Raw genomic sequence first — 23,862 nt, forward strand, 5'->3', positions numbered from 1 at the left:
TTCATTTGACTTACAGCATTTGTTAATTAACTCATTAATTAAAGAGTTCGATACTTTGAGGATCATGAAATATATTGTTTGAGATGGTTGCCGTCAATAATGGGCAATGAAAAACATATTGTTGATAGGCCAAACTACGTACTGACGTAACACATCTGAGGTGAGGCAGTCTGCAGCAACACCCGTCTCTCTTGTCGTGAGAAGTGTGCCACAGTCCGACAACTAACATTCTGAAATATTCGCCTGTATTGCACGCAGTTCGTATTGTTTACTCGCGGGTTTAATTCGTGACATTTCTGACAGTAGCTGCTAGTTAATTCCGAGTGAAAACTTATTACCGAACCTAGTGGTTCTTGACTCCTATGAACAATGACCGGTTAGCAGGGAAGTATTGACAGATTTACTGATTATTTTTGTGCACTAACTTAACTGTTACGAGTTCCTTAAACGTGTATCAGAACAGTGATGCGGCGAACTAACACGTCAAATTTTTGTCATATGTGAATCATTTTGATCCATTGGACTGTACTGTGTAATAACTGCACTAAGGCAATTTAACAGTCTATGAACTAGTGTAGTACATAACAGTTCGCTTGCCTTTAATTCGAACTATGTGTGAGACCCGAAACCGAACACATCAGTGAATACCTTACACCAAGAGTGTAATTAAAGCGTCTTAAATATACCTCTGGCACCTACCACATTATTGCTATAGACTGTTGGTAGAACTAACATCTTTCAGCCAATTTTGGAGCCAGTGCAGCTACTGAGAAGAAGAGAATTACGCAGAAGGAAACAGGTATGTTCCAAGCTCTCCAAAAATGAACAATGACTGGTTAGCAGGGAAGTATTGACGGATTTACTGATTATTTTTGTGCACTAACTTAACTGTTACGAGTTCCTTAAACGTGTATCAGAACAGTGATGCGGTGAACTAACACGTCAAATTTTTGTCATATGTGAATCATTTTGATCCATTGGACTGTACTGTGTAATAACTGCACTAGGGCAATTTAACAGTCTATGAACTAGTGTAGTACATAACAGTTCGCTTGCCTTTAATTCGAACTATGTGTGAGACCCGAAACCGAACACATCAGTGAATACCTTACACCAAGAGTGTAATTAAAGCGTCTTAAATATACCTTTGGCACCTACCACAATATTGCTATAGACTGTTGGTAGAACTAACATCTTTCAGCCAATTTTGGAGCCAGTGCAGCTACTGAGAAGAAGAGAATTACGCAGAAGGAAACAGGTATGTTCCAAGCTCTCCAAATATTTGCAATTTTAGCTGCGAACCGCAAACAGAATAAACGTTTGAAGAAAGTTTCCTGCAACGGTCTATTTATTATTGAAACTGATACAGCGAAAATGACTAGCTTTGATTAATTTTGCGTAACATATATTGTTTAATGACATTCTGTACGATGAAAATGAGAAAAAAGAAAAAAACATGGGATAGAGCCTGAACTCCTACCGCCAGGGTGGGGTTTGTGAATCTCAAACCCTGCGCTATGCGCTTTTTGTTGGAACAGATGTAACGTTACGGATTTAGGCGGTATGTATAAAAATTTAACATACATTTTATCGGCATCTTAGGCTCGTCGCATGAAAAGTCACGTACTAGGTACATACCTCAAAACATACCTAATCCGTGATCAGCAGGTCTGATGATCCCCTTATCAGGATGTCCATACTCAAAATATTCGCACGGTATTCAGTGATCATATTTACTAGCCAAAATGTGCAGCAGCTCCTAGCGTTTCTAAGCAAAGGCTGTATAAAACCCACGTGGTATTACTGCTTGTGATAGTAAAGGTAATTATCGATGCTCTTAAAAAAACTCTCATCAAAAAGTCATAGAAGTCTTGTACTGTCCTCTAACACACTGTTCGTCACTTAAATACATGAACTAAAAACTTTACCAAAATCAGTGTACCGTCTGTTCTTTTCTCTGATCGGCTAGGACAAATATCAGTCAGTGAGCGTTATTGTTGCCCTTGTATAAGTAAGTACTTACCCTGTTCTACCAGTCACACTTCTTTAATTAATTTCTAGTATTCTGCCAAGTAATGAGCTCGAAGAACCCCAGAAAAACTTTGAACAACTGTATTTTAAAAATATTTTGTTTCAACTGTGTGATTTTCTTGATTTCAATATAATTTTAATGTCATTTAATGTTTCGTTAAACACATTAGTGAAAGAATATCAAACATTAGTAAGCATCCAGTTGATCATCAGGTAACTACGAAATGGAACTAAGTGCTACTACAAGTTTGAAAGAATAAAAATAATAAAAGTTAAATGTAGTGATATTTCTAGGCTACCATCATAGTTTCGGAGAGGAAGAAATATTTCTGCGCCGAAACTACAATACACGAGAACACCCATCATTCCACTTTACCATTCGTAAAGTGGTTTAACATATGGGAAAGTGCAGCCTACAATGAATAATCAGATTACAATTGGTACTAGGCATATTATATACAGGGTGTTACAAAAAGGTACGGCCAAACTTTCAGGAAATATTCCTCACACACAAAGAAAGAAAATATGTTATGTGGACATGTGTCCGGAAACGCTTACTTTCCATGTTAGAGCTCATTTTATTACTTCTCTTCAAATCACATTAATCATGGAATGGAAACACACAGCAACAGAACGTACCAGCGTGACTTCAAACACTTTGTTACAGGAAATGTTCAAAATGTCCTCCGTTAGCGAGGATACATGCATCCACCCTCCGTCGCATGGAATCCCTGATGCGCTGATGCAGCCCTGGAAAATGGCGTCTTGTATCACAGCCGTCCACAATACGAGCACGAAGAGTCTCTACATTTGGTACTGGGGTTGCGTAGACAAGAGCTTTCAAATGCCCCCATAAATGAAAGTCAAGAGGGTTGACGTCAGGAGAGCACGGAGTTGTTGTTGAGAAGCGTACGAACACTTAGACTGAAATGTGCAGGAGCTCCATCGTGCATGAACCACATGTTGTACTTGTAAAGGCACATGTTCTAGCAGCATAGGTGGAGTATCCCGTATGAAATCATGATAACGTGCTCCATTGAGCGTAGGTGGAAGAACATGGTGCCCAATCAAGACATCACCAACAATGCCTGCCCAGACGTTCACAGAAAATCAGTGTTGATGACGTGATTGCACAATTGCGTGCGGATTCTCGTCAGCCCACACATGTTGATTGTGAAAATTTACAATTTGATCACTTTGGAATGAAGCCACACCCGTAAAGAGAACATTTGCACTGAGATGAGGATTGACACATTGTTGGATGAACCATTCCCAGAAGTGTACCCGTGGAGACCAATCAGCTGCCGATAGTGCCTGCACACGCTGTACATGGTACGGAAACAACTGGTTCTCCCGTAGCACTCTCCATACAGTGGCGTGGTCAACGTTACCTTGTACAGCAGCAACTTCTCTGGCGCTGACATTAGGGTTATCGTCGACTGCACGAAGAATTGCCTCGTCCATTGCAGGTGTGCTCGTCGTTCTAGGTCTTCCCCAATCGCGAGTCATAGACTGGAATGTTCCGCGCTCCCTAGGGCGCCGATCAATTGCTTCGAACGTCTTCCTGTCGTGACACCTTCGTTCTGGAAATGTGTCTCAATACAAACGTACCGCGCCACGGCTATTGCCCCGTACTAATCCATACATCAAATGGGCATCTGCCAACTCCGCATTTGTAAACATTGCACTGACTGCAAAACCACGTTCGTGATGAACACTAACCTGTTGATGCTACGTACTGATGTGCTTGATGCTAGTAATGTAGAGCAATGAGTCGCATGTCAAAACAAGCACCGAAGTCAACATTACCTTCCTTCAATTGGGCCAACTGGCGGTGAATCGAGGAAGTACAGTACATACTGACGAAACTAAAATGAGCTCTAACATGGAGCTTAAGCGTTTCCGGACACATGTCCACATAACATCGAACTTTATTTGAGTGTGAGGAATGTTTCCCGAAAGTTTGGCCGTACCTTTTTGTAACACCCTGTATATCTTCAGACCTTTTTCAAATGCTTTAATGATCGTACTAACTTAGTTCGTTACTTGTAAATTATGATTTACTTGGTTTGTTAACCCAGTTACTATTTGTGTCAAAATAACTTTAAAACAGTGAAACCGCCTGTAGTATGTCATCACTGAAAAGTACAACACCAAAAACCTGACGGCCGGAGTGGCCGAGCGGTTCTGGTGCTACAGTCTGGAGCCGCGGGACCGCTACGGTCGCAGGTTCGAATCCTGCCTCGAGCATGGATGTGTGTGATGTCCTTAGGTTAGTTAGGTTTAAGTAGTTCTAAGTTCTAGGGGACTGATGACCTCAGAAGTTAAGTCCCATAGTGCTCAGAGCCATTTGAACCATTTGAACCAAAAACCTATCTACTGTTGAAAAAGAAGTGCCATATCGTTGCTATCTCTGCGAGAAGTGCTCACCATAACGTAGTTGTTCCGTTCTTGCACTGCATTCAGTAAAACCCCACTCGAGGTCCCTATCGTCAATTATTCGTCATTAAACCTATCAGTGGACAGCGTGGTCATCGGTCTCATCGGATTAGGGAAGGATGGGGAAGGAAGTCGGCCGTGCCCTGTCAGAGGAACCATCCCGGCATTTGCCTGGAGTGATTTAGGGAAATCACGGAAAACCTAAATCAGGATGGCCGGACGCGGGATTGAACCGTCGTCCTTCCGAATGCGAGTCCAGTGTCTAACCACTGCGCCACCTCGCTCGGTAGTACTGCTCTGTGTCACCGTTAACGTACAATTAACACTGTCAGAGAACCAAACCCGAAATTGAACCAAGTATCACTGAACACAAGCTTGAGAGCGGAGACTAAAGTAGGCATTACCGTTGCAAACGGCAAGTGATGTGAGAGAAGGAGCAGATTTGTTTCCAGACAAGACACACTTCACATGCCGTCGATATTTGAAACGTTGTACGACACAAGATAAAAAGGAAAAGGGGGATAAGAAATAAAAAGAAATGCAATTACTCTGGAATAGGCTTCCACAGCCCATGCCCTTTACACTAAAATACTCAGAAAATTCGAATGTCTCTCAACAATATGTGAAATTTGTCGGTGGAGTCCGTGGCCCCTTGCATATTGCTGCAGACAGACTAATAAGAGATACCATTTTTATTATTTGATTGCAAAGCCTGATTAAAAAGAAAATTCTTAGTTAATGAAACCGAACTGAGCTCTCTGAAATTTCTTCTTCTTCTTCCTCTCCATTGCCATCATCGTCCTCTTCATATTTAAGATGGTCTTCAAGCTATCAAGAGCGTGCTCATGCCGCAATTTTTGAAAGATTTAGCAATAATGTCTTCTCGCACTCTAGACCAAGACTGTTTTATTCGCTGACACACTTGTTTGATTGTAGGTCGTTTTAAAGCTTCATTCGGGGTGAATTCATGTTGGGATTCATCCATCGATCTTTCGTTCCATTCCTCTCTCATATACACTTTAAATGGTTTATTTATCGAGACATGAAGAGGTTTCAGTTGTGAAGTAAGTCCTCCCGACATAACAGCAAGCTCTGAATTTCCTTCACAGATTTTTTCAAATGAGTGCCAAACTGGTCTAGCACAAAAAGAGAACTCTTCTTCAATAAAGTACCTTCCGTTCTCTTCCACACCCTGTTAATCTATAACTTCATACCAGCCTCGTCCTTCCAACCCTTGTCATGTACGTGAACAACGAGGCCTCGCGGTATTTCAGAAGCTTTTGGCATTATTTTGCGCTTGAAAATGATCATTGGCTTAAGTTTAGTACCGTCAGTACAACATGAAAGAACAACAGTGTACTTACAGTTTCAGTGCCTTCCATGGCAACAGTTCTGTTACAAGGCACGTCAAATGTCACATTAGTTTCGTCCATATTCATATCTTGCTTAGTTCCGCACTGGTTTTCTTTCGATGTTGAATAACAAAGCGACGGAAGATAATATATTCTCTTCATATTCTTGTGGCATTTTCGGAGATATTTTGGTTTTGGTTAGCATGCTAAGTCCATGACCTGTAGCACCAAACGATTCCACTCTTAAAGTCTGTTAAGTTTCACTGCAGAGTGTACGTGAATCATTCTTGTATTAATTCCAATGTCATTTCGACGGTGTCCTTGAATACGTTTCAGTACGTCATCTTCTGGTTTTGGCCTTTTGCATTCAGTCCGCTATTTGCACATTTGGTCTTTCTCATTTTTTTCCAGTTCTTCTTTACTAGCTTACAAGTCATGGATAGTCTTTTCTGTTGGTGGAGAGCCGAAATGCTGCTCATCTGCTCTGTTTCCATGTTCTTAAGTATATGCTGTTACTTTCAATTTTTTGCCCGCATCACATCAATACCTTTTATTGTTTTCTGTTATGGAATTGGCTACTAATGATAATACTGTACTGTTACCGAGAACACAAATCGCTTTTAATTCAAGTTTACTGACACCGCAGACTGCAATGAACCATCGTAGGCTAGACTGTGTTCCGGGTTTGTGATGGCGGGGTGGGAGGGAGACCGTGTTCGCAAGCTTCTGAATCCCCGCAACTCATGTTCGTCGCATCGATTTACTGCTGCTCCCAGTTGAATCCAATGCTACCAGATAAGAGACAGGTTTCCCTTGGCATCGAATATATGGACATTTTAAGACTGGCGGGAATTTTAAATCAAACGCTGGACATTTTTATATTAATTTCGAGTATAGGAGGCACCTGAATTTCGGAGGCAATTTTTCGAAGAAAAAATGCGTCTTATAGTTCGTAAAACACGGCGAAACTTGTTAACAGACAGTATGAGCATCCGAACGTTCCATAAACTGGTCTTTTCCATATGTAAGACTTTTTTTGCTTTATCGAACTTGTGACAGGTTCTATATCGCTCATCATGAATTTCTCTCTTGTGTAATCCTCTTCACTTCAGAGTAGCACTTGCCCTCTACGTCCTCAATCATTTGCTGATGTATTCCGCTCTGCCTTCCCCTTTAGTTTTTACCATTTACAGCTCTTTATCGTATCATGAAAGTTATTTCCTATGTCTTAACACATGTCCTTCCATCACGTCCATTCTTGTGTTTTCCTTATGTAGCTTTCTTCGCTGTTTCTGCGGAAAACCTCCTAATTCCCTATCAGTCCATCTAATTTTCAACATCCTGCTTCAGTACGACATCTCCTCTTTTCCGATTTTACTGCAGTCCACGATTCACTTCCAACCAGTGCTGTGCCCGAAATGTACATTCTGGGGATTGTTGTCCTCAAATTCAGGCCAGGTTCTCATTCAAATAAGCGATAAATAGGCAAAGTTTGGAAATTTTTTTGAAGCTGTTTGGGGATTATGATTGATCATACTTTTCAACACGAAAAGAAAAAAACAAAATGGCACCCGTAATTATGATTTATCAAGGAACGGTGAGTTTCAAGTACTCAGGTTGCGTGCAGTATTAGCCTATCAAGAAGTTGTCTGAAATAAAAAATGGGTAACATCAGTCGATACTACGTTAAATTTGTGGGAGCTTATGCCTAACCACGACGAAATAACCTTAAATTTCGAGTTTGATTTTTGGGGGTTTGTTTGACTGTTTACAAAAAATAGTTACTAGTAACAAATTTCAAATACAATAGGTATAAGCTCCCAAGAAAAATGTTTGCTTTTCGAGGCCAAAAATGGAAGTTTATTTTATGCTGTATGCAGTTTTTAAAAGTCGTTTCTCGATAGAAACTTGTTTATTTAGCGAAAACTTTTATATGTGTTATTAGATCAATTTGAGTAAATTACGTTTTGTTTTATATTTTCAGTGTCGCTGAACACGAATCTGGAGCTAGATTTTCACAATTCAAAGTGGCTAATCCAACATGGCGAACCATGTTTTGACTAATTTTGACCAAAATTTGACCGAGAAAAAAATTTTCGTTACTTATGCTTAGCCTACGATTCCAGAACCGTATATCAACTCTCTCTCTACCTCAAATTGTTCCTGGAGAGCAATTCCCTCGTTCTTTCGTTCTTCTTGGCGAGAAAAGCCGATCTGGGTGAGCTTGATATTCTACGTTCGGCAGCCCGCACACGTTGCTCGTCAGCTTTTTCGGCGAATATTTTTGCGTGCATACTGCGATGTAAATCAATTTTGTGAGCGTGCGTCGCAGCACGACAAGTTTCCTACTTGAGCCTGACGTCTCCGGCTGAGAGCGTCCCACGTCGGTCGTGACACTGCCTAGGACAATGGGCTGTAGAAATTTTCGTAACACATGGATTAAAAAACATTTTCGTCCAAACATTCTAGACACATACACCTTTCAAAAAATGTACTTGCAAAAAAATCAAATTTTGCACCGTTTTGAATAACAACCTGGTTTTAAGAGCGATGTTTGAAAATAGTAGATTTCTCTCGGCCAGGAATGGCCTCCTTACTTGTGCTAACCCACTTTTTATGTCCACCTTACTTCATCCGTCAAGTGTTATTTTGCTGCCAAGGTATTGGAGTTCCTTAACTTCGTCTATACCGTGGATCTAAATTTTGATGTTAAGTTTATCGCTAATCTCATTTTTGCTACGCCCCATTATTTTCGCCTTTCCTTGGTTTACTCTCAGTCCATAATCTGTAATCCTTCTGCTCAGTTTCTTTTTCTGATTGTCATTTACTGTAATTTAGCAACTCTTTCACGGCTGAAGGCCTCCAACAAGAAATCTTAACAAGATAAAAATCCAATTAAGATGGCAATAAAATAATTCAAATACAACATACACAAGGTGCAATACAAATGGCTGAGGTCCACAATTAATTTCCAAAATTTTAGAATATATCACCATAGAGGTTTAAAGCCAGAAGGTCAGCATATTTAACAACAAGAAATCTTAAAATCAACAAGGTAAAAATCCAATTAAGATAGCAATAAAATAATTTAAAGATGCAGCGTATGCAAGGTGCAATGTCAACGGCTAAGGGCCAGAATTAAAATTCAAAATTTCAAATATATTACCATAATTTTTAAAGGCAGAAGGCCCAAGTGTTTAAGCTTGAAATATAAAATTAAACATTAATTTTGCAAAATTTTAAGAAAACAAACAGATAACAATAAGCCTAAAATTTAAATAGCTGACAACAGATAATTAAACTCCGGTGGCACTCAGAAGGCCTCCAGTGAGGTCAGTCTGCCCTCGTTCACTTAGGTGAGACAGGTGGTGAGCCCAACTATACTTGATCCGTCGGAACACAACCAGGGGACAACCACGGACCGATCGACACAACTACTTGCTTGCCATCAATCAGTACATGAGAACTCAAACCGGCAATGTTACAAAAATGGTAATCCACAACGGGACATGTATTAGCTGTCTACATTCAACTTCGACGTCCTGGGTCGGTGAACCACGAAGCTCGTAGCGATCCGACAGCTCCACACACGCTACGACACTGCGCAGGGCCCGGCAGCGGAGTCGGGCGACTGCACCGCACGGAGATGTCCTCCCTGGTCCGCACCAACCGACCTACTGCCTGCTGATCCGTCCGTGACTGCTGCTCCGTCGCGACTGCACTAATGGTGCGTCTCCGACTCACTTCCAGCCACACAACGGCGGAAATACTGGCTCGGACCCAGCCATGCAGAGGAAACGCGCCCACTGGCTAAACGACATCCCTGCACAAGGACCGACCCAAGTCCACAAGATCCTAACTGAAGGGGCGCAGAAGCGCTCAGAGAACCAGTTACACGTCGCCCGATGAGACGACCGACCTCTCAGAGGCAGTACGCATAACTTGTCAAGGAAATCAAGCCAACTACACACAAAACCTGACAAACACTTGCACGAAGACCTGAACGATACCCAAAAGTAACTAAACACAGCCGACTCATGAACGATCGGCGAGTCAAAACGCGTCGTCCGGTAGGACGACCGACCGACGATCCACCAAGACCGTGGCCTGGCTCAAGTGATGCGTGGCGGCAATGGTCGGGCGAGCCATGTCAACGCAGACCTCACTGCCGCTGCAACCCGACTTCCCTAGTGCCGCATTGCAACTCCCCGACAGGCAGGTCCGGACTGCGCTCCGGACGCGTTCTAACTGACTGGCAGACACGAACTCGCAACCCGAACTGCGATCTACTCGCCACGAACTCCCGACGCGAACTGACGAGGAACTCCCCTACGACAGACAACAACCGGGAAGTAAAAGCAGTCATTCAAAGATACTACAGGACGGGATTTAACGATACGCGCTGCTAACGCCGCTCATGGTCAGGCAAAGCAGCAACTCAGTGACAGTAGTATTTTAAATTAACGTAATGAGGTGGAAGTAAGTTAAAAACAGGATGTAAAATACACTCCTGGAAATTGAAATAAGAACACCGTGAATTCATTGTCCCAGGAAGGGGAAACTTTATTGACACATTCCTGGGGTCAGATACATCACATGATCACACTGACAGAACCACAGGCACATAGACACAGGCAACAGAGCATGCACAATGTCGGCACTAGTACAGTGTATATCCACCTTTCGCAGCAATGCAGGCTGCTATTCTCCCATGGAGACGATCGTAGAGATGCTGGATGTAGTCCTGTGGAACGGCTTGCCATGCCATTTCCACCTGGCGCCTCAGTTGGACCAGCGTTCGTGCTGGACGTGCAGATCGCGTGAGACGACGCTTCATCCAGTCCCAAACATGCTCAATGGGGGACAGATCCGGAGATCTTGCTGGCCAGGGTAGTTGACTTACACCTTCTAGAGCACGTTGGGTGGCACGGGATACATGTGGACGTGCATTGTCCTGTTGGAACAGCAAGTTCCCTTGCCGGTCTAGGAATGGTAGAACGATGGGTTCGATGACGGTTTGGATGTACCGTGCACTATTCAGTGTCCCCTCGACGATCACCAGTGGTGTACGGCCAGTGTAGGAGATCGCTCCCCACACCATGATGCCGGGTGTTGGCCCTGTGTGCCTCGGTCGTATGCAGTCCTGATTGTGGCGCTCACCTGCACGGCGCCAAACACGCATACGACCATCATTGGCACCAAGGCAGAAGCGACTCTCATCGCTGAAGACGACACGTCTCCATTCGTCCCTCCATTCACGCCTGTCGCGACACCACTGGAGGCGGGCTGCACGATGTTGGGGCGTGAGCGGAAGACGGCCTAACGGTTTGCGGGACCGTAGCCCAGCTTCATGGAGACGGTTGCGAATGGTCTTCGCCGATACTCCAGGAGCAACAGTGTCCCTAATTTGCTGGGAAGTGGCGGTGCGGTCCCCTACGTCACTGCGTAGGATCCTACGGTCTTGGCGTGCATCCGTGCGTCGCTGCGGTCCGGTCCCAGGTCGACGGGCACGTGCACCTTCCGCCGACCACTGGCGACAACATCGATGTACTGTGGAGACCTCACGCCCCACGTGTTGAGCAATTCGGCGGTACGTCCACCCGGCCTCCCGCATGCCCACTATACGCCCTCGCTCAAAGTCCGTCAGCTGCACATACGGTTCACGTCCACGCTGTCGCGGCATGCTACCAGTGTTAAAGACTGCGATGGAGCTCCGTATGCCACGGCAAACTGGCTGACACTGACGGCGGCGGTGCACAAATGCTGCGCAGCTAGCGCCATTCGACGGCCAACACCGCGGTTCCTGGTGTGTCCGCTGTGCCGTGCGTGTGATCATTGCTTGTACAGCCCTCTCGCAGTGTCCGGAGCAAGTATGGTGGGTCTGACACACCGGTGTCAATGTGTTCTTTTTCCATTTCCATATCTTGGTTACTGATGCTCCAGCTAATCTGACCCCACAAGCTGCCATCTTTCGAACCCTGTTAGGTCTCTATTGCTCGTCGCCTCGGCCTCTGAATTCAAATATGAAGTGTTTAGTACTCATAAACAACCTGCACTGATGCCTAGCCAGTACTGAACATGCATAGTCCAGAGCGATACCTGTCTTACCTGCGTTGTTGGCGTCAAACACCACCATCCTATTAGTACCAATGTTCACTATGCCTATCCGCTGTAAGTTCTTTAATTAATTTCGAATGTTCATGGGGTCGACTCGACATGAAACACGCTCAACAAAATTGTGAGGCACACTTTAAATTTCGGTTCACGAGGAGCCATCGGTAGTCAGCTGTGATGTGCCAGACGGTGAGAGAATAGGCGGAAGCGAAGAGGACTTCCTATTCAGCCCTGATTTCCGCATACATGCGCAGCGGTGCAGTCAGTTGTGTGTGGTAACTGCTGGCGTTGCCCCGTTCTGCCAGACACGGAGACTGCTTTTCAGTGCAGCGTCATCACAGTAAATTGATGCCACTACCGGGGCAAGTTCCACTCTTCACGAAAAGAAATTCGCGCTCGCAAACTCCTCCGTCACGTTTCGAATTCCGCGTTCTCAGCTGGCAGAAGCGCCTCCGCCGCTACACTTTTTGCTTCGGGTCTTCTTCCGGCAGACGGTTTCACCGGGACGGCGAGCGTCCCAGTGAACTGCGCAGTCTGTTGGTGATAAGGACGGTGCCCTTTTAGACTGCGTCCAGCGAAATTAGCGTCCAGAGAAGCTCGAGAAAAAATCCACTAATCCTGCCTCCTCTCCCCCCCCCCCCTCCCCTCCCGTACGAACTCTCCAACTTGCCCAGCCCAGAAGAACGGAGAGCCGAGCGCTGTTACTTGGTGTCTGATGAAGAGGACAGGAGATGACTCGAAAAAGAACTGAAATGCCCAAATTTTTCACAGTAAGAAGTGATAATAACTTGTTTTATTTCCACCTGAAGCAATTACACAATACAGGGTGTTTATAAATGAATATTGGGGTTTTAACGCTTTATAATATTTATCATATTAAACTTAGAGTTATAAATGATATGTCAAATGAAAGAGCAACTCAAACAGTTTTGCTAAGAACCTTATAAATGTTCAATCTGAGCACCATTTGTCACACGGCACACATCAAGTCTATAGCCGAGTTCGTCCCAAACGTTGATAAGTGTGTATTCAGTGATTGTAGCAACAGCTGCTTCAATCCGGTTTCTTAATTCAGGGAGGTCTGCTCATCCTTGATGAAGTCCCAAAGGAAAAAATCGTATGGCGTTAGGTCGGGTGAACGTGGAAACAATGCAAAGCAAGCCCCTTGCGGCCTATCCAGCGCTTGGGTACGGTGAAGACTTGATGTGTGCCGAGTGACTAATGGTGATCACATTGAACATTTATAAGATTCTTGGTAAAATTATTTGAGTTGCTCTTTCATTTGACATATCATTTATACCTGTAAGTTTATTGTAGTAAATATTATAAAACGCTAAAACCCCGATATTTATAGAAACCCTGTATTTATTTACTACCGGATCTTCAGAAAATATAGAGGAAAACATAAAAACAAAATCAAAATCCCGAAATTTAAAAAAATCGTAAACTTTCTATTTGAGAAAGTCTACATTAAAATAAACATAAAATTGGCCCATGCCCATGGATCTCCATGTTGTTGTTGTGGACCTGTCAGGCTGTTAGCGAAGGTACGAGCATATGATATAGGTTCACAGGTATGTGAAGTAATAGAACCCAGAATGTTGTCCACGACGGCGAATGTTCATGAGAGACATGGGTATCGTCCGTAATGCCCCAGGGCAATGAAATAGAACTGCTGTTGCTCTCTATATAAATAAACGGTTTGTCGGACAGAGTGGTCAGCAATCTGCGTTTGTTTACTGATGACACTGCTGTGTACGGTAAGGTGTCGAAGTTAAGTGACTGTAGGAAGGTACAAGACGACTTAAACAAAATTTCTAGATGCTTTGATGAACGACAGCTTGCTCTAAATGTGGAAAAATAGAAGAATATAAGTTAATGCGGATGAGTTGGAAGAACAAACCTGTGATATTCGGTTATAGTGTTACTAGAGTCCTTATTGACACAGTCAAGTCGTTTAAATATGTGGACGTAACGTTGCAAAGCAATATGAAATGGAACCACCACGTGAGAAATGTGGTAGGGAAGGCGAATCGTCGACTTCGGTTTATAGGGAGAATTTTAGGAAGGAGTGGTTCACCTGTAAAGGAGACGGCATTTAGGACGGTGCTGCGATCTATTCTTGAGTACTCCTTGAGTGTTTGGGATCCGTACCAGGTCGGATTGAAGGAATACATCGAAGCAATTCAGAGGCGGGCTGCTAGATTTCTTACAGATTGGTTCGAACAATGCGTGTGTTACAGAGACACTTTGGGAACTCAAATGGGAATCCCTGGAGGGAAGGCGAAGTTCATTTCGTGAAATGCAGCTGATAAAATTTACAGAACCAGCATTTGAAGCTGACTGCCGAACGAGTCCTCTGCCGCCAACATACATTCCGAGTGAGGACCACGAAGAAAAGATTCGAGAAATTAGGGCTCATACTGGGGCATACGGACAGTCGTTTTTCTCTCGCTCTGTTTGCGACTGGAACAGGAAACGAAACAACTAGTAGTGGTGGAGGGTACCCACCGCTATGCACCGTATGAAGGCTTTTGGAGGATCTGTGTGGATGTAGATTGGACTGATGCGGCTTTCCAGGTTACTCTATTCTGCGCAAGGCTCTTCGTGTCCGAGTAGCCTACATCCTTCTGAATCCGCTTAGAGTATTCATCTCTTGGTGTCCCTCTACGATATTTTACATCCCCCCTCCCGAAACACACTTCTGCCCAATACTAAATTGGTGGTTTCGATCATTATGTATTGTCGCATTACCTAAAAGACTAGGGTATGCATGCACATTCCTGTACGTAACTTTAGCTGCACCAACTTAAACTCCCACTCCTCTCTCTACTTGACCGCGTCCTCTATAAGTGGCTTCAAAATATGAAAATAGTTTTCTTTATCATCAGTTATTAGTACTTTCTCCGTCTTAAGCTTACTGCAATTAATTAAAGAGAATTTTACACAACACGCGTTTAGCTTTTATTTTCAAAGTATGGTTCAAATGGTTGTGAGCGCTATGGGACTTAACATCTGAGGTCATCAGTCCCCTAGATTTAGAACTACTTAAACCTAACTAACCTAAGGACATCACACACATCCATGCCCGAGGCAGGATTCGAACCTGCGACCGTAGCAGCAGCGCGGTTCGGGACTGAAGCGCCTAGAACCGCTCGGCCACAACGGCCAGCTTCAAAGTATCTATTGTGGTATTGGTGTATCTGCCTCTTGTTCACATGTTCTACAACCACTGACTGTTTCTTCGTTTTTAGAAGAGGTTGAGGTCAAAAGAAGCTTTATTGTACATTTACACATGACAGTTAATTGCCGTGTATGAAAGCCCTTTTTCTTATACTGCATTGTCTTTATTTGTACTTCACCTTACTTTAGAAATAAAACTGCCGTTACATGTGCTCCGCACTCAGCACATTATTAGAGTGATAAACGCTTGAGGGTGTATAATATACGACTCATCTTGATTTTCATGTTGATCAACCATATACCTATTCTAAGCAACAGCATTTCCATGTGAGCAATGAACAATACCATCTCTGATTCAGCACTCAACATACTCTATTTGCTCAACATCGGAAATAAGTAGCAAACAACTTGTTCATGGCTGACTATGATGAAAATTAAGATGTCTTATACACCTCGATGTTAATGGTCAGTGTAGCTAGGCCATGATGCAAAACCTACCAGACTCTGCGTTTACATTAGTGATAGTCGAGGGTTTTGATGTAATGAGTGTATCTGACGAATAAAATGTGCGCTATATTCTAGAAATTGATCTTGAGTACCCAGAAAATTTTCACGTACTCTGCTCTCATCTACCAGTATGTTCGGAAAAAGCTTTTCCACCACCTTGTTTCAACAAGCTAGGCCTTTGAATTAAGCTTATATCCACATTGCGCAATATGAAAAATTATGTAATATACTCTAGAAATTTAAACCTCTGTCTTGCGAATAGACGTATTCTAAGGAAAATTGAACAAATATTGTCATTCCGTTAATCAGCATAGATGACACTATATATAGGAAGGCTTGCTGGAAAGAGTGTGTGTGTTTATAGTTTAGGGTACTCAACAACGAGGTTTTAAGCACCCTGACAAATATTAAAAGAAATAAGTGTGGATAAAAGAACTAAAAATGTTGTCGCACGGTGAGAAGTAAACCTACAAAATGACAATCACTCACTCACACCCATCTCACTTGCGTTGACCCACATAATCATTCCATCTCACACGCCGTAAGACAATGGAGAAGGGGTGAAAGGATGAAATGTGCTATACCTGGGATTACAACATACAGGTTGAGGTAGTCTGCAAAATATCATGAAGGTGTTACAACTGAAAGTAAACTAAGAAATTCGAGAGAAGAGCTAAAACGGCAGCATAAGGAAATATGACTGGCTGACCATTTAAAGAAAATGGTGAGCCAGTCACCTTGTAACACACTAAGAACATCTCCGTAAAATTTTAGGGAACAAGATGGACACATCACAAAACCATTAAACTGTAACCAAATTCCTTTGAATGTCACGTAAAACTGAGGGCAGATTTGTCAACAAATCCGCCGCTGTTCTCTGATCTGAAAATGAAACACAGTCTAGTAAATGTAGCGCACAGTGATCCGTACGCGACAAGCCCCACCCTCTGGAGGGTCCTTCGCCGGAGCAAGAAGCTGTGCGTCATAGAGCTGTGCCTATGCCAAGACGAGTAGCCGCGTTATGGACCGAAGAGGAGGGGCCGCGTTATGGATTCGACTAGACGCAGCTTATTGTCTGTCACTTCAAGCCACTCGTTTTTTTTCAATCGACCTCAAAAGCGAAGTGATAGGATGTAGGGGGATGGAACACTGAACTAAATGAGGATCACGACGCGCCTCCTTGGCTGCTACATTCGCCATTACGTTCCCCGCGACACTCCCGTGCCCCAGCACTCAGCATGAAGACAAGGCCTCTTGCGATGGATGATCTGACTGGAAAAGGGCCAAGAGTGGGGTCGGTATTGTTTGTCAATAATGCCCTACAGTACAGGGGCATCAGACACGATAAAATGCGTTTTCCTGGAATTATAATCGTGGAGGGGGTGGGGGGGAAGGGGTTCTGTGCTAGGAGTTTCAGTTTCTCCCATGTGTCCTCAACCATTAATGTTCGACTGTAGTATGGAGGCCATTTAGCACGGAGGTAGCATTTTCATCCTGTCTTTCCACGGCTCAGCGAGCCCGCAGAGGGTGGAGCCTCAGTGTCGGGACAATGTGATACTACGGCTCACATCAAGGTCCATCAGCTCTGAAGACGAATTATAAGAGACATCTAAGTGACGTCGACATCATCGGACTGCTTACTACCCGTCTCCATCGGCCGTTGATGCTTTGCCTTTGCTTTTTCTCCTGGGGAGGCTTGGGAGACACAACTGCAGCAATGATAGAAGCAGTGCTCTAATGTGGACTGAATCTTTGGAGGGGCATGGCACTCCACAACATCGGCAACTATGGCCTTTTCTGGTGATCTTATGGAGAGATATAGGCTTCGAAAAAAGTGCATTGTCAAACCCAGGAACTAGTGCTGACTCTACCGACTCCCGTTTGTGTAGCAGCATCGGTTTTTTGAACTGACTGTTTAAGAACCGAAGCAAAGGAAACAGAAGATTTGGGTGGACCTTATGGGAAGCGCTTTGTTATTTTAATCTATAGTATCTTCCTTTCCTCAAGCAAGACATTGCAGTTCCTACTTCAGACAGGGAGATCCCAGAGGAAGTTACTCTCGTGGGAGCAGATAAACAGCCGGCTACTACGCAGGCAACCTTAACACATTTACCACAGATGGCTTCTCCGCTTTATTGTAGAATGGTGCACTCAAAGCGCTGGCATTTAAAACAGCGTATTGGGTTGGGGACATTGTGCAGCACGTTTAAACGACGAAAACCTGACTTGACATGTCATGGAAGTTTTATGCTACTGTAGGTAAGCACAGAAGTGTCGGATTTTACCAGACCTCCATCCACCCTTTTTATGACCTTCCGCAGCCCATTCAACTTCCCATTCTTCTTCCGCAGTACCGAAAAGATCTCTACATGACACCACACCTTAGCTGGCATCCAAGTGTTATGTAGTTCCTTTCCGACTGAATATTCCCAGAGGCATTTAGCTTCCTAGAGGTTCTTTATTTGTTGCAAACTAGAGGTTTCTATCAATAGTGTCCTACAGCACAATCACTCGATGAATTTTAAAGTGTCAGCAATGCATTCTAAACCTTTTTTAATTACTCTCCTGTGCCAACGTCTTCATCTCAGATCAGCGCTTGCAAGCTAAGTCCAACCTCTGTCTTCCTCTACAGTTTTTACCCTCTGCAGCTCGCTCTAGTATCATGGAAATTATTCCCCGGTGTCCTAACAGATGTCTATTATACTGTCCCTTATTCTTTCAGTGTTTTCTACATATCCCTTTCCTCTCTGATTCTGCGCAGAACCTCCTCACTCCTTACCTTATCAGTCCAGCTAATTATCAACAATTGTCTATAGCACCACATTTCGATTGCTTCGATTCTCTTATGTTTAGAGTTTCTCACAGTCCATGTTTCACAACCATACAATACTTTGCACCAAACGTATATTCTCAGAAATTTCTTCCTCTAATTAAGGCCTAGGTTTGATGCTAATAATCTTCTCTTGGCCAGGAATGCCCTTTTTGAAAGTGCTAATCTGATTTTAATGCCCTCCTTGCTCCATCCGTCATTAGTTAATTTTCTTCCTAGGTAGCAGAATTCCTCAGCTTCATCTACTTCGTGACCACCAATCCTGATGTTAAGTTTCTCGCTGTTCTCAGTTCTGCTACTTCTCATTACTATCGTCATTCTTTGATTTACTCTCAATCCTTATTCTGTACTCTTTAGACTATTAATTCCATTCAGCAGATCCTGCTATTCTTCTTCACTTTCATAAAAGGATAGTAATTTCATCAGCGAATCTTTTCATTGATATTCTTTCACCTTGCATTTTAATTCAGCATTTGAACCTTTACTTCCATCATTGCTTCTGCGAAGCGTAGATTCAACTGTAGGGTCGAAAGACTACATAGCTGTCTTACACCTTACACAATTCAAGCTCTTCATTCTTGGTCTTCCGCTCGTATAATACCCTCTTGCCTCTTGTACTGTTGTATGTTACTCGTCTCTCCCTATAGCTTATCCCTATTTTCCTCGGAATTTCGAACATCTTGCACCCCTTGACACTGTCGAATGCTTTTTCCAGGTCGACAGGTCCTATGAATGTGTCTTGATTTTCTTTAGTGTTACTTCCATTATAAACAGCAACGTCAGAATTGTCTCTCTGATGTCTTTATCTTTTCTAAAGCAAACTGATAGTCATCTACTACATCCTCAATTTTCTTTTTTATTCTCTATATATTATTCTTGTCAGCAAATTAGATGCATGAGCTGTTAAGCTGATTGTGCGATAATCATCGGACTTGTCAGCTCTTGCAGTCTTCGGAATTGTGTGTCTGATATTTGCCCGAAAGACAGATGGTATGTCGCCAGACTCATTCATTCTATACACCAATATTAATAGTCGTCTTGTTGCCACTTCCCCCAATGATGTTAGAAATTCCGATGGAGTGTTATCAATTCATCCACCTTATTTGTCTTCCGTTTTTAAAATTCTGATTCTAATATTGGATCCCCTATCTCTTCTAAATCGACTCACATTAGACAAATCTAGCCCCTCATAGAGACCTTCAATGTACTCTTTCCATCCATCCTCTCTCCCTTCTTCATTTTGCTGTGGAATTCCTCTTGCACTGTTAATGTTACCACCCTTGTTTCTAGTTTCAGCGAAGGTTGTTTTGACCTTTCTCTATGCTGAGTCAGTCCTTCCGACATAATTCCCTTTTCGAATTCTTCACATTTTTCATGCAGCCATTTCGTCTTAGTTTCCCTGCCTATTTATTTCATTCCTCAGCGACTTATATTTACGTATTTATGAATTTCGCTGAACATTTTTGTACTTCCTTCTTCCATCTATCAACTGAAGTGTGTCTTCTGTTACCCATGGTTTCTTCACAGTTACCTTCTTTTTACCCATGTTTTTCTTTCCAACTTCCGTGAGCGCCCTTTTTAGTGATGTCCATTCCTCTTCAACTGAACTGACTACTGAGCTATTACTTATGGCAGTATCTATGGCCTTACATAACTTAAAGCGCTAGTCATTCATTACGCAGAAATCGGTGATAAGCAGCACCCTTTAATCTGTTTGGTGAAGTGTATGGACGTATGAGTCAGTCACCTTTAATTCCTGCGCGTACATTGATGCTTAAGCGATCCTGATGCTCAATGACTGCACGAGAATTTTCATCTCCCCACAGGTGCATCTCTTGTGAATCCTGCCTCATTTGTAAATAACATGAAGATTCGTCACAATTAAAACGATCTGTATCTTAGCAGGTCTTGGCTTCCGTATTTCATGTAATACACATTAAAATATGAGATGAAATATTCATATGATTTATCGCACAGCCTGTTACAGGGTTACAGGGGTTCCCCTGGATACTGTACATGGATCTTGCCAAAAGCTGTATTGCCTGGATATATGAGTAGCCATATCTTTCGAGTATAACGTCATCGTATACGTAACCTTGCCTACCTTCTGTATTGCCTCGTAAGCGATTAATATAGGTGGTGGATAAAAATATAGAAACAGCACAAACACAACACATTAAAATTTGTAGAAAATCTGTCATGAAAATAACTTTCAGTAGTGTCGAAATGAATAAATGCATATTCTGTATGGTTTTCATAGGAATCTTAAACCAATCTTCACGCAAAATTCGGGCAAGTGTAGTTAACAACGATGGAGGTAGGTGGTGAGCACGCACCCATCCCTCCAAAGCCCTCCAAACTGAACCACAAAGGCTCAATAATAGCGAGATATTGTGACTGTAGTGGCCGAAGGAGATGCGAAAATTCATCCTCGTGCTCGGAAAACCAGTTCTGGACGGTACGAGCTGTGTGAGCACGGGTCCTGTCGTCTTGGAACACAGCATTACTGTTGGAGAACAGACATTGTACTGTGGGATGGAGCTGATCACCAAATGGTCACTTAATCCTTCGCGATAATGTGACCATGGAGCGCATGGAATACCGAGATATAGCTGCCCGAAATAAATCGAACCCCTCTTGGGACGTTAATTCGAACAGAAGTTGGGAACAGTGTGAAACGAGACACATCCGGCCAAATGACTTTCTTTCATTGCCCTATAGTCCAAGTTTTATCGCTTCGGCGTCACGTTTCCTTTTACGGGTATTATTATCACTTATGATTGGATTCCATCTAGCCCTTCAATTCCCTACCCTTCGTGTTGTTTTGCTGCTGACAGTGTTCAAGTGTGTGACACTTAGTTCTGCACTGACTTTTGCAGCTGCCGTAGTCTCTTTTTCGTCACAATCCTCTTTCATGATTGTCTGTTACTATCAACAAAAACTTTCGCCCGCGTTGTGACTTAACGGATTAAGGTTTTCCGCTTTTCCTGTAAGCGCTAAAAATCTTCGATAGCGTGACTCTTGAAATGCAACACCCTTCTGCTACCTTGGTTACGAAAGGACCCACGATACGAGGACCAACAATTAGCACAAATTCGAATGCACTGAGCTCTAACGTAATGCACTCACTACACAATACACTGCTATAACCATGACTGACACTTGCAGCTTATGGAGGAGATTGCACAGGTTCCGTTCGTGCTCATGTAGAACGTATCAACTTGCAGGCTTGGCTACCATCTGCAGTTATGGCCAAGTGTGCACTTCTCGCGGTGTTTCCAACCACTGTACACGGTGGTCTTTAAAGTTAGAGTGGAAGAGGGATAGTAAAGTATCAGGTCCTAGGAATCTAAATTACAAATCAGACCTGTCGCCACAACCGTAGTAATTCATCAAGTGAACAGGCTTGGAAAGGTGCTCAGGGAGTGAGCATATCTGCGCTCTGCTTTTTGGAACTGATGGCTACAGTTAACTATGTGGTAGTGTAAAGTTGGTAACTCGTAAATCTCAAATACATACGATGAAAAATTTTCACAAAATGAAATTTTTTGTGTGAGAAAGCGTTCTGAAAGTAAAGTCTAATAAAATTTACTTGAGTATTGCAGACAAGCTAGACGTTCACTAGAAAGATAGAAGTGAAGAAAAGAAACGTTTTCTATCGCTCCGCATTCTTCGGTACAGAATCACTAAGTACGCGTAGCTGCATTTTTACATTTTATTTACTTTGATGCCATCATACCACCGAACGTGCTAGCGAATTGTGTTAGCCGCTGCAAGCTGTACGTAGCACGGATTCAAAAAACGTTTGTAAACGAACTTAATAACAAAACAGTTAATGAAAGAAAAAGAAAGCAAGAAATTAGTAGAGAGATGGAACAAATTCTTTTACTGATTCCTGACTGGAAAATAAATATTTTTCCATGAGCTTATATTTTTGTAGCTTTAAGAATTAAATTTGGTCTTAGCAGGTGTACTTACGTGTATCTAAAACTCAGTTTCAGGCAAATATTATTCATAAATAGCCTCCATCCACTGACTGAACCGATTTGTGTTTGTTGACATGAAACGGTAACCGTCTGCTTCTTGTTTTAATCCTTGAATATAACTTTCCACTGACTGCCTTACACAGATACTACAATAAACCACTATTTCGTGGTAAGTCACTTCGCATAATCGAGTCCACAGAAATTACTGTTCGGCTGCCTTCTGTTTGCTCTTTCTAAACGTTATCGCCCAACAAGTAACAACAGTTTCCGAAGAGTCGCCATTAGGGCGTCCTTAATGTCCTAGCGGATAATGAAAAACAAACACCCAGACCCATGCAGGCTTCAATCTGCGTATGATCGTAATATCAAAAATAATATCAGTAACTACCATAAAGATGTGCTTAAGCAGCTGTAGATCCTAACTGCGCAGTCGGACTACATCTACAAATCGTTTAGGTACATTTCAAAGAAAATGAGTACTTATTACACGAATGGTAGCGTTCATAGCTGTGGGACAACATTCAGACATAACCTTTACTATTTCCTGAGTTAAAAGAAAAAAAATACCACACCATTTTCTCACAAGTAATAAAATTGTGCAACGAATTGCCCAAAGAAATTAGAGAGACCAATTTAATCCAGATATCTAAAAGAGTCCGCCAGGGCATGCCTCTCAAACAATACAGCCAAGATTATTTAGAGAGTACAGAGTAAGAAAAGTTACCCAGCCTATTAGAGGGGAAAATAAGTCTCCTGGGCAAGATGAAGGAAGATGGCTTCACTATTCTACTTAACAGAGATATATAATTGAAATAAAAATTCTCTAAAAATGCAAAACAGGCATTAGTGTGAGACATTAAACTGTCCAGAACGCACATATGAATCAGCATCACTAATTTTAGGCTAAATAAAAGAAAAGGAAAACTGAAAGAAAGGTCGTGAGGAAAGTATAAGTAACTACAACAGTAGAAGTATTAAATTAAGGAGTCACATAGAAGTATACAGTCCTGCAGAAAAAGTACAGATGAAAGTATGGCCGGCAGGTGTGGCCGAGCGGTTCTAGGCGCTACAGTCTGGAACCGCGTGACCGCTACGGTCGCAGGTTCGAATCATACCTCGGGCATGGATGAGTGTGATGTTCTTAGGTTAGTTAGGTTTAAGTAGTTCTAAGTTCTAGGGGACTGATGACCTCAGAAGTTAAGTCCCATAGTGCTCAGAGCCATTCGAACCATTTTGATGAAAGTATGAAAAGAAGACTAATGTTGTATGGGCACATACCAAGAGTGAATCCTAACACATGAACAAGAAAACTTGTACAGCGTCCTGAAAGGTTGAAAGTGTCTGGAAAATGTATGAAAAACTTCAAAAAACTGTCTTTACGTCAGAAACTGAAGACAGAATGAAATGTGTAAACAAAATT

Source organism: Schistocerca cancellata, chromosome 5 (assembly GCF_023864275.1).
Source record: "Schistocerca cancellata isolate TAMUIC-IGC-003103 chromosome 5, iqSchCanc2.1, whole genome shotgun sequence".
NCBI lineage: Eukaryota > Metazoa > Arthropoda > Insecta > Orthoptera > Acrididae > Schistocerca > Schistocerca cancellata.